Source organism: Pipistrellus kuhlii, unplaced genomic scaffold (genome assembly GCF_014108245.1).
Source record: "Pipistrellus kuhlii isolate mPipKuh1 unplaced genomic scaffold, mPipKuh1.p scaffold_m20_p_1, whole genome shotgun sequence".
In the NCBI taxonomy this organism is placed as follows: domain Eukaryota; kingdom Metazoa; phylum Chordata; class Mammalia; order Chiroptera; family Vespertilionidae; genus Pipistrellus; species Pipistrellus kuhlii.
In genome coordinates, this window is record NW_023425404.1 from 70,395,562 (window position 1) to 70,408,806 (window position 13,245).

At 38.9% G+C, this 13,245-nt stretch overlaps 1 protein-coding gene across 2 annotated transcripts in view; it reads left to right on the forward strand.

The window, feature by feature from the left end:
• The window catches only part of NUBPL (NUBP iron-sulfur cluster assembly factor, mitochondrial), a 215,008-nt gene that overhangs the window by 141,300 nt on the left and 60,463 nt on the right, over nt 1–13,245 (forward strand). The window lies entirely within an intron of this gene.

Genomic DNA, 13,245 nt, shown 5'->3' on the forward strand with positions numbered 1-13,245 from the left:
TAGTAATTCATGAACATGGTATGTCCTTCCATTGTTTATGTCTTCCTCTATCTCTTTTTACATTGTCCTGTAGTTTTTCGAGTATAGGTCTATTGCCCCCTTAGTTAAGTTTATTCCTAAGTGTCTTAATATTTTTGGTGCAGTGGTAAATGGGATTATTTATTTTGTTTCTCTTTCCGTGAGTTCATAAATTTCTGAGTCTTAAATTTTGTATCCTGCTACATTGGCAAATGCATTTATTAGGTCTAGTAGTTGGTTGTTTTTTTTTATATAGATTTTCATTGCATCTTTAAATAAGATGTTTTACTTCTTCTTTTCCAATTCAGACGCCTTTTATTTCTTCTTCTTGTCTGATCACTATGGCTAACACTTCCAGTACTATATCGAACAGAAGTGGTGAAAATGGGCATCCCTGCCTTATTCCTGTTCTCAGGGGAAATGAGTTTAGTTTTTGCCCATTGGGTATGATGTTGGCTGTAGGTTTGTCATACAAGACTTTTATTATGTTGAGGTATGGTCCCTCTATTGCCACTTTGCTGAGAGTTTTTATCAAGAAAAGATGTTGGATTTTGTTTAAATGGTTTTTCTGTATCGATTGATATGATTATATTGTTTAAATGGTTTTTCTATATCGATTGATATGATTATGTGATTTAAAAAAAAATAAGTCTTTATTGTTCAGATTATTACAGCTGTTCCTCTTTCTTTCTCCCCATAACTCCCCTCCACCTGGTTACCACCCCACCCCATGTCCTTACCCCCGCTTTGTCCTCATCCATATGTGTTTGATTTTTGTCCAGTCTCTCCCCGCACCTCATGCACACCCTTCCTCCTGAGAATTGTCAGTTCACTCCCTTTCTATGCCCCTGATTCTATTATATTCACCAGTTTATTCTGTTCATCATATTTTTTTCACTCGATTTTTAGATTCACTTGTTAATAGATACGTATTTGTGTCACTTTGTTGTTCATAATTTTATCTTTACCTTTTCCTCATCTTCCTTTTCTTAAAGAATACCCTTCAGCATTTCATATAATGCTGGTTTGATGGTGATGAACTCCTTTAGCTTGTTCTTATCTGTGAAGCTCTTTATCTGACCTTCAATTCTAAATGATAGCTTTGCTGGATAGAGTAATCTTGGTTGTAAAAAAAAAAAAAAAAAAAAGTGAAGTAGTGAAGGTCATTCACTTCCTCTACTGTTCTCAGGTAGTCAGCACAATGTTCCATGCAATCCAGTGGTCCTCTGTGTCATAAACCAAAACCCTGTTCAACTGGCGGATCCCTCTGTTCTCTTTTGTTCTCAGCCTGCTTTTAGTTGTATTTACACAAGAATCAATTTCCGACACAACCCCTGTGTGGCGGTGTTTCTGTATTAATTTCCTGGACTAAATGGCCCCTCTACCTAGTGTTTAGATTCTTCTTTTCCTGCCACACTTAATACTGGGTGGGAGGAATGGTCTGACCCAGGGCTGTTTTCCTGCTCATCTCTCCTTATTATGATCCCCAGTTTCCACAAAAACAACTTTCCCCTGCAGTTTCGGTGAGTGTTTTTAATTGGAAGATCTATATACTGGACTTAGGAAGAAAAATCAAGAAAATAAAAAAATAAAATAAAAAAGACAGTGGAACTGCGCCAACTCTCATCTTTTCCCCCTGGCATTGGGCGGCCAGTATAAAACTTCAGGCAGCATCTGGGCACAGTTTCCCATGGCTGTGGGCTTATATCTAGAGTACCCTTCTGTCAGCAACCCTGTGTTTTACATGTAAATATCTGTGTTTTCCGATGGTCTTAGGCGATCCTGCCAGTGGTTCTCAAGCTGTGGGTTAAGACCCACAGGTTGAGAATGGCTGCTGTAGAGCCCTCCCCCCTCCCCTGGAGCCTATGGTGAGTTGCTTGTGAAAGAGATTTTGTGTGCTGTCCCTTTAAGAAGGTGCTTGTGTCTCCTGCAGACTTTCACGTCTCCCTGGCAGATAGAATTCCTGCCAACTTCCACATGATCGCCTCTTCCAGCTCTGGTGCTCTGGCCTGGGGAACACAGCTTGCGGTTGAGACCTCACTCTTCTTAGGGGGTTCTTTACAGCTGAGATATCCCTTCAGGATCTCAGCTGCCACCTATGGAAGCAGGGCTAGCCCTTTTCACCCTTTTCTTCAGCCTCCGTGTGGCTTCATCTGTGAATCTTGTTATGATACTTCTCTTCAGCTAGTCTTCAATTGGTTATTCAGATTAGTTGCTCTACTTTTTGCTTGTAATTCCAGTTTGTACCTGGGAGGCAATGAGTGTAGCTTCCACCTAAGCCACCACCATCTTTGAGCTCCTCATTTGATTTCTGAGTTTTAGGGTTTTTATCTGTAAAATAAGGATATTAGGTAAGATAATTTCTAGGGTCCCTTCTAGCTCTAAAATTCTCCATTTTACTGCTTTAAGATGAGGAAATGTTGGCAATGGCATGAACAGCACCAGGTATTAGACTGGTGTGGTCAGAACAGACCTGGGTTCAGCAGCATTGGTACTTGGAGTTCTGGCTAAAAAAGAATTCAGAGACCAAACTCCAACTATGAGGGAATACACACACACACACACACACACACACACATACCTAAATGACCTTTAGGACTGGTCAACTGAACAATTGGTCAACCAGTCACTATAATAATGCACTAATCATCAGGGGGCAAATGCTCAATGCAGGAGATTCCCTCAGCCTGCAGGCCCTGACCAGTGGAAGTGGGGGGCGGAGCTGGTGAACAGGTGGTGCCAGACTGCCACCCAAGGTGGATGCCAGCGGGGGGCCCTCAATTGCCCCACTAGTCACCCCACAGATGGGCCCTGATCGCTGGCCAGTCCTATGGATCCTACCCATGCACGAATTTCATGCACTGGACCTCTAGTATGTCTATAATCTCAAATCTTATAATTAGTAAATGCTCATTCATATTAAAAATAGGGGGAGGACCCTGATTGGGTGGTTCAGTTTGTTAGAGTGTCCTGTCACTCAATAAAAGGTTGTGGGTTTGACTCCTGGTCAGGGCACATACCCAAGTCATGGGTTTGATCCCTGTTTGAGTCACATACAGGAAGCAATAGTTCAATGTTTCTCTTTCACATTGATGTTTCTCTCTAAAAAAATCAATAAACATATCCTTGGGTGAGGATTAAAACAAAAAGAAATGAGGGGAGGTTTAATAAATAGCAGTGCCTGTAACAACTAAAGACAAATCAGAAGTGTTATGTACAGTAGGTCCTCGGATTACGTCAGAGATCCGTTCCTACTGCGTGACATAGTAACTCGATTTTCGCTGTAAGTCGGAACCCACCTACATAAGCACCTTCGTCACTCACATGGAGCACATACACAGCAGTAATGAAGTGAAACAGTAAAAATATTTAAAAGAAAGATAACAATTCCTGACCTTGTGGTAAATAAATAATAACATAAAGCACATGTGTACATACGTCAAAATATCAGAACTTTTTTTTTTAATAAATAAATGGGAGATGGTGACGTACCCACGAAACAATGTATGTTGACTGCCTGTAGTCTAAGTCCTAATTTTTGCCAGACTCCTTCTTTGCAGTGCTCTGTGTGTTTTTTTTAATCGTAGTAATTAATGTCTGAATCAGAATTTAAAATCCAAAAGCTGCATTATAATAGCTCAAACTTAAAAATATAACTGCTTATGGAGCTACAGTTTCTCTTATTTGGTTTCCTACTCAATATAATTTAGATTTTTAAAATTTTATAATAAAATCCTCTAAGCCAGTTTTAAAAATTTGTTCAATAGCTATGGGTATTTTTTTATTTATCTGTTCTTAGTATTCATAGATTGTTTACTTTGATTTAAACAATTACTCCAGACTAGATGAAAGAAGATAAAAAGATTAGCCAAAGAACATATATGCATAATTTATAAATTACGCACAGTAAGAGTTTAACAGTAACCTATCTAATAAAAGAGTAATATGCAAATTGACAGTCACTCCAACAAGCAAGATGGCTGCCCCCATGTGGTCAAAGCTCGTCTCCCCCATGAGGGCACAAGATGGCCGCTACAAGATGGCTGGCAGGGGAGGGCAGTTGGGAGGGACCAGGCCTGCAACGAAGGGTAGTGGGGGCAACCAGGCCTGCAGGGGAGGGCAGTGTGGGCAACCAGGTAGGCAAGGGAGGGCAGTTGGGGTTACTAGGCTAGCAGGGGAGGGCAGTTGTAGGAGGGACTAGGTCGGCAGGGGAGGGCAGTTGAGGGCAACCAGACCTGCAAGAGAGGACATTTAGGGGCGACCAGGCCTGCAGGAGAGGGCCATTTGGGATGGCCAGATCTCTCCTCTGTCTGCCTTGTCACCCCTAACTGTCCTCCTCTGCAGGCTTGATAATCCCCAAGTGCCCTCCCTTGAAGGCCTGGTCCCTCCCAACTGCTCTCCCCTGCTGGCTACCTTATGGCAGCCATCTTGTTTTCACTTGGGGCTGCCATCTTTGACCACATGGGGGTGGCCATCTTGTGTGTTGGAGTGATGGTCAATTGACATATACAGTTTTATTAGATAGGATACTAGAATGAAAGTTATGTGAATGTAGTCTGTCTCTCTCAGATAACTGATCTGATAACTGAGGGCTTCTAAGTGACTAAAGGACAGCCAGGATGGATACTCTGGACAAAGGGATTCATGTCCCAGGATGGACACAGTAGGAAGGCATGAGATTTCATCACACTGCTCAGAATGGCATGCAGTTTAATACATCATTTGTTTATTTCTGTAATTTTCCATTTAATATTTTAGGATTGTGGTTGACTATTCGTAACTGAAATCAGGGAAAACAAAACCACAGATATTGTATATCTATTTTATCATAAACTGGAAAAGTAATACAGTAAGCACATTTGTTCTTGGGGTAATGAAGCTGTGCTAGCTGAAAATAGTGATGCTGCACCACATTCTGTGGGAGACTGGGGACATGGCTTCCATTATAAAGACTAGGATTCATATCCCAGCTCCATCCCACCAACAGCCTGACCTTGGGTATCTTTCTTCCCTAACCCTCTATAGTTTTATCTGTAAAATAGAGCTTATAATGCCTGCTTTACAATGTTACATAATTATGTATGTAAAAAGTATTAGTGCCTACCTTATAGTAGGCTCTCAATAACTACTCATTCCCTCTGTCTCCTTTACCTGTCACTTACAGACCCGCCTCCACCTCTCCCCTATTAGCTCAATTCTACCTGATGGACACTAAACCCTGATGGACACCAAAGCTCAAAATTAGAACCCAGTTGAGTTTACTTGAGATCATCAGTAGCATGCAGTAAGCACACTGGATAGACTGGTCTCCAAGAGCAGTAGTGTTGCTGTAACATCCTTAAAAACCATCAAAGCCAGTGGAAAGTGACCATGGATTCTCTCAGTGGGGTTCCATGCAATTTTTATGGCAGCTGTAATCTTGCCCCTTCATTACCTTGAATATTCCCAAATACAATACTATTTCTAAGGATTTTTTAAAAGAGTATTATAGTTTTCTAGTTTTCCTTATTAAAGAGAGTACACATAAAATATATTTTATAAACTATCCCAAATTAGGTTAATAAAGTCATTTGTTACTTTTACTAGGAAAAAAAATCTGAAGCTTCAGCCTAGGTGTGTAGGAAAAGGTTTTTTTTAAATTTGTTTTACTAATTATTAAAAAATAAAAATATATTTTTTGTTGTTAATCCTCACCTGAGGATATTTTTCCATTGATTTTTAAGGAGAGTGGAAGAGAGAGGAAAAGATAGAGAAGCATCTATGTGACAGAAACACATCACTTGGTTGCCTCCTGCACAATCCCCAGGCAGGGCCTGGGCCAGGGAGGAGCCTGCAACCAAGGTATGTGCCCTTGACTGGAATTAAACCCAGAACCCTTTGGTCCTCAGGCCAGTGCTGTATGCACTGAACCAAAACCGGCTAGGGCAAAAAAATAAAAATATCTTGATTCTCTTGATTCAAGTTTGTAATGTTTTAGGTCTTTTTGGTAGTAGTCTTGTTATTCATTAACATCTACTCTTTAGGTTATGAACATATGAGTAAACAGTTGGCTTAATGCAGGACTTGAGAACTTAAAAAGGGGTTCCCATAATTAACTGAAATATTTTTTGCTTTTGTGGTAGCATCATCTTATAAGGTATTACAGTTTCAATTGTACTGGATTTACATGGGCTTGTCTTGGAATTGGATAATCTTTTAAATATTATTTCAGAAGCTAGGTATTGAGTTACCAAAGATTGGCCTATGCATCAGCTTTTGGATAAGAAGTCCTTTGTGAATTGATGCTGTCTCCAGATTGTCAGAGCCCATATGCTCTGTTAGAACAACTAAGGAAATGGGAGATAGTGATAAACTCAAAGATAAAGAATAAGTTTCTTTTCTTTTCTCTCTCCAACATGATTGATACCACTTGGTTGGTAGGGCCTTTAAGAAGATTTATTCAAGTAGTCTAAGCCCCTTACTCCTTTTTCTATAAAAGGAAGATATTTAAAAATGGGTTAGAGAACTTTATCATCTGAAAAGAAAAAAGTATTGGGGAAGAACATTTACATCATTGTTGTAATTTGATAGATGTGTTCTCATTTTATAATTGGCTCAGCTCTTATTTATCAAAACAATCTTAAAGATAAGTTTAATATATTTTGCTGCATCACTTTTAGCCACAAGTCAGTAGGCCATCAACTCAAGTACCGTATTTTTCGGACCATAAGACGCTCCGGACCATAAGATGCACCAGTTTTTAGAGAAGGGAAATGAAGAAAAAAAGATTCTGAAACAAATAGTGTCCTAAAATATTTTATGTGCATTAAAACCCAACATCACAGTCATAAACACATATAATCAACCCTGTAAAGTAAACAGCAGCATTTAGAGCTGGGCAAGCACACAGAGACCACACAGAGCCGGGCAAGTAAAAAAACTTTTTTTTTAAAGTATATGTGTAGGCTATATTTGGACCATAAGACGCAGGGACTTTTCCCCCCCACTTCTGGGGGGAAAAAAGTGCGTCTTATGGTCCGAAAAATACGATATATAAATCTTTGTTATTTATATTTTAATTGTGGTATTTATATTTAAATAATTTCACAGTTGTATTAATTTTCTTTCTGCAATGAAAGTAAAATGTTGCATGATTTTATAACTAGTTCACTGGGCAGAGAAAAACTATGGATCAGACTTAAAGAAAAACACTTTATGTCTATTTTAGATTTATATTGTGTCTAAAAGGTGCTTAATATGGCAAAATTTTCAGTAGCATAATACACTTGTAAGGGACAACTTAACTCATAGAATCTCTCAACAAATGTTGATTGAACACTGGTTAGACAGTATGAAGGGGATGGGATATGGAGATGCATAAAGAATGGTCTCTTCTGTCAGGGAGTTTATATTGAAGTTGGAGAGATAGTTATGCACAAACATAATTACTCTAGAATTCTTACAACTTGAAAACCCATTCAAACCCAGGAAGTTAGTTGAATCGAAAGTCTGAGGATGTTGATAATTTGCCTGAAAAAATTGTCCATGGGTCCGAGACAAGGTTAGCTGCATTTCTTATACCACTAGTGGCATGGTTTATGTCTGGGATTCTAAGCAAAGCACAAGTACTGTCTGTTTGTTATTAGTATAGGACTGTGCCTAACTAGGATTGGAGAACTAGGTAGTCAGGAACAGATGGCAGAAATTAGGTATAAGATAGACTTAGCAACAGATATATGGTCAGAGTCATGCACAAGGACACTACTTTGAGATCTACTAATTATTAGTCAAGTAGGCTTAAGGATCAAAACCGACTATTCAGTCAGTAATTAAGAGAAGACAGGAAGGAAAGAAGAAATATCTGGCCCAGCCCAACTTCCTTTAAGAATTTCCTCTTATCACCTAAGGAATATTCCAACCACAGTCTGAATGGGCTGCCTGGATATAGCCAACTTTCAAACAATTTAATCTAGATTTTATCCCATTTCTCCTGCTTCATATTTCTCATATGTTCTTTAGTTGCACCTTTTTCTTTCTCTTAGAAGTTTAATTCTTCTTGGCTAATACTTTGGCTCTAATAGGCAGTACTATGCCTCTCTTTCTTGGCAGTGATTTTCTTCCTGATTCTCCAGACCCAAGGTCCACATGATGTTCTTTTCACCTGGCTCACATTGACCTTGCTAGCTGACCTAACATGACTGGAAAACTCTACCCTTGCTTTGGAGAAGCATATATTAACTCCATGGAAATTAAACATGACCCGTTTAATGCAGATGATGGAAACTGTTATCCTGGAAGCTGCCTGTGGCAAACTGATTGGGACAGCCAAGAAGCCAAATAAGGAAGGCATCTGCAGACCCTTTCTTTTCAACACTTGCAACTCAGTTTATTTGACCTTGTGCTCCCAGCATCCTCTGGGTGAAGCTTGCTGCTGCTTTGGTCAGCTTCTTACATAGAAGTGTTCATAGAATAAAAGAGTCCATCTTCTTTTCTTATTTATAGCACCACATTCTTTATAACTGATGTCCAGAAAAAGATAAATTACCATATCTGCTCATATATCAGATATACTTTTATTTCCCAGTCATTTGGAGAAGATATATTAGCCTAAAATTATCCTGGTCAGTGCTAGTTTGGAATATTTTTCTCTTCATAAGATTGACAAAAAAGAAACAAAAATAATTTAATAGAGATTTAGTACTTAGTTCTAGCCGCACAACCTTCATGTGTTGGATATGTTAATGAACAAAGTGAAAGAGCAATATAATATGCCATTGTGGATATTATATTCCAGTGCTGTCATTGTCTTTTGGGTTTTATTTTGTTTTTTTACTTATAAACTGGACTGAATCCTGAATTCTCCTAGTTTCCTCCAATATCTCCCTATGATTCTCAAAACATGTTCCCAATTTTTCTCCTATCCTTTGACTAGAAATCATTGAGAACTAAATTGCTTTTTTCCAAAGCCATGCAAGCTAAAGATGGACAACTTGAAATAAAATTTAGAAAAATCACCACATCAGTATATGCTTAAACAATCTTAGTAATTGATGCTATATAAGCCACACAGAGAGTTTACCTGAGTACCCAATGACATCATCATATACATCAAACTACAAATGCTTTTAGCCTCAATCCTAGAAATCTTTACTGACAGCCTCACAAACTCAGAAGCTGGGTTATAATTTGCTCTGATCATTAATCTTTGGTTTTATTTTATTTTTAGAGTCATAGCTCTCATTAAGTATGGAATTTGACCTGTATAATCAGACTTTTAGCCAGTTCTACTGCTCAGGCTCTTAAGTTTTCAACAGATCATCTTAAAGTTCTGAGTACTTGAGTTCTTAGACAATGGGCTTGCTTTAGGTTACTAGCTGGCAAAACAAGGAGGAGTTTGTGAAGGGCTAATACAACATTATAAATATTTTTCTCTTTTCCGTGACCAGCATGGCTAGAGAGCGGACAGGAGTCCTGAGTAGGGGTGACAGGGGATTGAGAAAATGAAAGAGACAGGTACAAAGACAGTAGGGAAAACTGAGACCAGAGGGACAGCTGTCCTCTGATGGAGAGACAGTGACCCAGAGCCAATACAGCACACTTATTTTATACAGTAAGACACCAAGAAGTTTTACTCAAGTTTAAGATAAATATGTGCATTTTTGTGGCTTCTTTGCAATCATCATTTCTAGGTGGGCCTGGATAATTGTGTTTGTTCCTGGTGCCTGGCTGGATTAGATCATGAAATCCACCCCTTGGCCCCTGAGCTTAAAGGTCAAACTGACAACACACCTGCCTCTGGCAAGGTATGTTTCCAGGGCATGGCTCTGCCAGGTGCCACTGGATTCAGATGACAGTCAGCTCTGGGGCCTTTCCTAAGTGCTCCCTACACAACATGCTATGCTGTCACCATTAACAAAATGCAACTATGACTGGCAATATGAGTACCTATTAACTAAACAAGGTAGGATAAGTGCCATTATCACCTTCTCTTGCTGTACATGGATAAACAATACTGAACAGGTAGAAGTCAATGTCCTTGAGATATATAACCAAGCCAAATGGTTACACTTGTTTGGGAAAACCTACTCCAGCTCCCAGGATATCTAGAATATAATAAAAGGGGCTCTTCCGATTTTCACTGGGTTCCTCCACCTCTTAGGATTTCTTGCTGCTATCCTTTTAATGCTCATCCTTGGGCCCTGCCTCCTGAAATGTCTAGTTTCTTTGTCTCTAAAAGAGTTGAGGAAAACTATAGATAATAATAACCCAGGAATTAATGGATAGGGCTATAGCTGGAAGATATTAGACCTACTTGAAGCTAGCTAGGGGAAGGTTTCACTTCTCTAACAGAGGGCAACAACTACTCTTTTATGAGAGAAGACAGATCTTCAACCCTCAGTATCCTTAAAAAATGTGAGTGAAAACAGAAAAGGGTCAAATTTGTTATCCCACAGTAGTCCTATGTGACATGCCTAAAACTCCTAGCTTTCCTTAACTCTGTTCATCTCTGAGAGACAAGATGGCTTGCAATTAGTAGCTTTCTCCCAAGAATGAGACAGTTAAAAATGGCTAAGACCAAATGGCCACCAAATTGAACTCCATACAACTTCAAACCTCATTATATCTGCAGAACATCTCTGAACTACCTTGGTAGCTGTACTTGAAGATTAATCTGCTGAGTTTGGCGCCTGACAGGGAGCTGAGAAAGTTTTACCAGGAATGGAGTTACTGTGAGGCCAATGAAGCTTAAACTTGGGGTTCCACCTTTGCCTGGGCTTCTCGCACATGCTGGGAGTTGTAGAATGTCTCAGGTAGGGAGAGGAAGCAGGTTGTAGTCAGGAAGGATTTCTTTGTAAGCATTTTAGGTCAAGTGATCTCAGTAAGTCTTCAACATTTGATGGTGACTTTTTTCAGATTATAAATAAATATTTAATTTTGCGTTTCTAATTTTGTGTTCTTAGAGAGGACCACACAAATTTTAGGTGCTTTAGGCTACACAAAATTTGGATCTGCCACTGGGATTTAATAAATGAGCTACCTGGGTGCTTTGCTAGTATATGTTTTCCTATATTTAGTAACACACAATTTATATGAGTGAACAAACACTAAGTAGAATCTAGAGAATCACAAGTAATTCTGAAATCAGTGCTTTGATGACTCTTATGAGAGAACTGGAACTTCTGGGCAGCCGATATATTTCCATCTTAATATTAATAAATGCTATGAAACTGGAACTTGGATACTGATATCAGTTCAGTTCAAGAAGGCAAGCCTTTGTGGAATGCCTATTGTGTGCAAGGGGATTTAGGGCCAGGCTCTTCCCCCTCCCCCCACCCCCCCAATAGTTTAAATTCATTTTAAGAGTGATATGAAATGAATTGCCTTATTATCTTAATTGTGAAGTGTTTTTAGTTCCTTGGAGTCTTAATAACAGTTCTCTTTTAAGAAATCAGAGCCAACGTGATAAATACGATTAAATACCAAGGAACAACAACGATAAATTGTTGGTAGCAGTCATTTAATGTTTGCTGAAACAGACTTGTCAGTCTGTTAGGAGTTTCAGTGCAGAGGAAACAAAATGAAAACAATCATTTTTCTTTGTTTATAGACAGTTTCATAGATTGTCGTCATGGGTAACTTTGAGGTAACTATTTTTTAAACCAAGAAACCTTATATTGAAAACAAACTATTTTATGTTCATCATTTTGTCATTCTCTTAAATGTATCATTAAATAAGTATCAAGTACTATCGTTTGAGAAATGTCATTGATTTTCTAAAGGTAAGTCAATATATAATGTCAGATACTGTAAAGTTTCACAGAAAAACAAAGTCAGAGGAGGCAAGAGATTGATGTGGGGGTGGAGGGTTTGTTTTAGAAAGACAGTGCTGTCTTCCTAGCTATACCTTGAGTGTGCCGAGCACACCCCCATCTTAGGACCTTTGTACTTGCTGTGGCTTCTGCCTGGAACGCTGTCCTTCAGAAACTGCATCCATTATTTCCTCACTTCACTCAGGGCTCTGCACCCTGTCTAAGGAAGCACCATCTGCCATTCCATTTCCTTCCTGCTCTTCAAGTATTCATCTCCATCTGACGCTGGGAACTGAGGAAATTCAAAGAAATTCTTTGATAAATCCTTTGCCATCTGATGTCTTAGTACTTGCTTTTTGAAATTCAGGAATTGAAAAGATTTTAAAATAATTCTTGCTATTTGATCTAGATATCAGAATCAGGAACCAAATAATTTTGTATAGTAAGGGATATTTGTTATTTTCTTCATAGTACTTTTTACTCTCTGATTTATTTGTCTGTCTCCCTCACTAAATTGTTAGTTTCATGGTGGGTGGGACTTTGTTTTCTTCCCTGCTCTATCCCCACCACCTGGAACAGTGCTTGACACTGAATCAAGTCTCAATAAATATATGTTGAATAAATCTGTTACTACATGAATGAATCCATTTGAACCAATATCTGAACTCTAAATTTAGAAAGTATATGATTACTATATGGAAAAGGCTTATTTCACATTATTAATTTTTAAGAAGCAAGATGTGGGGTTATGTATATAATATGATTTCCACTTAAAAAAATTCTTGGCTCAGTGGATAGTGTCGGCCTGTGGACTGAAGGGTCCCAGGTTCTATTCCGGTCAAGGGCATGTACCTTGGTGGTGGGCACATCCCCTGTAGGGGATGTGCAAGAGGCAGCTGGTCGATATTTCTCATCGACGTTTCTTACTCTCTATCTCTCTTCCTCTTTGTAAAAAATCAATAAAATATATTTTAAAAAATTCTTGAAACTTTGCATTTGTTCTTTTATTCCATTTAAAAAATATATTTTTATTGATTTCAGAGAGGGAGGGAGAGGGAGAGAGAGATAGAAACATCAACGATGAGAGAAAATCATTAATTAGCTGCCTCCTGCGTGCCCCCTACTGGGGGTTGAGTCCAAAATACAGGCACATGCCCTTGACTGGAATCCAACCTAGGACCCTTCAGTCCATTGGCTTACATTCTATCCATTGAGTCAAACCGGCCAGGGCTATTCATTCATTTATTGAAAGAAAATTTAATAAGTATCTCCAGTGTGTCCATTCTGTGCTGGGCATTCTAATCCAGCTACAGTTTCATGAGAAGATAGATCATGAAATGAACTCGACCTTTTCCCTCATCACTACTCTCCAGCTATGTTGATTTTCATTCAATTTACTAACCTTTCAACATTGCACAGGTTATTTCCCCCCTCTCCC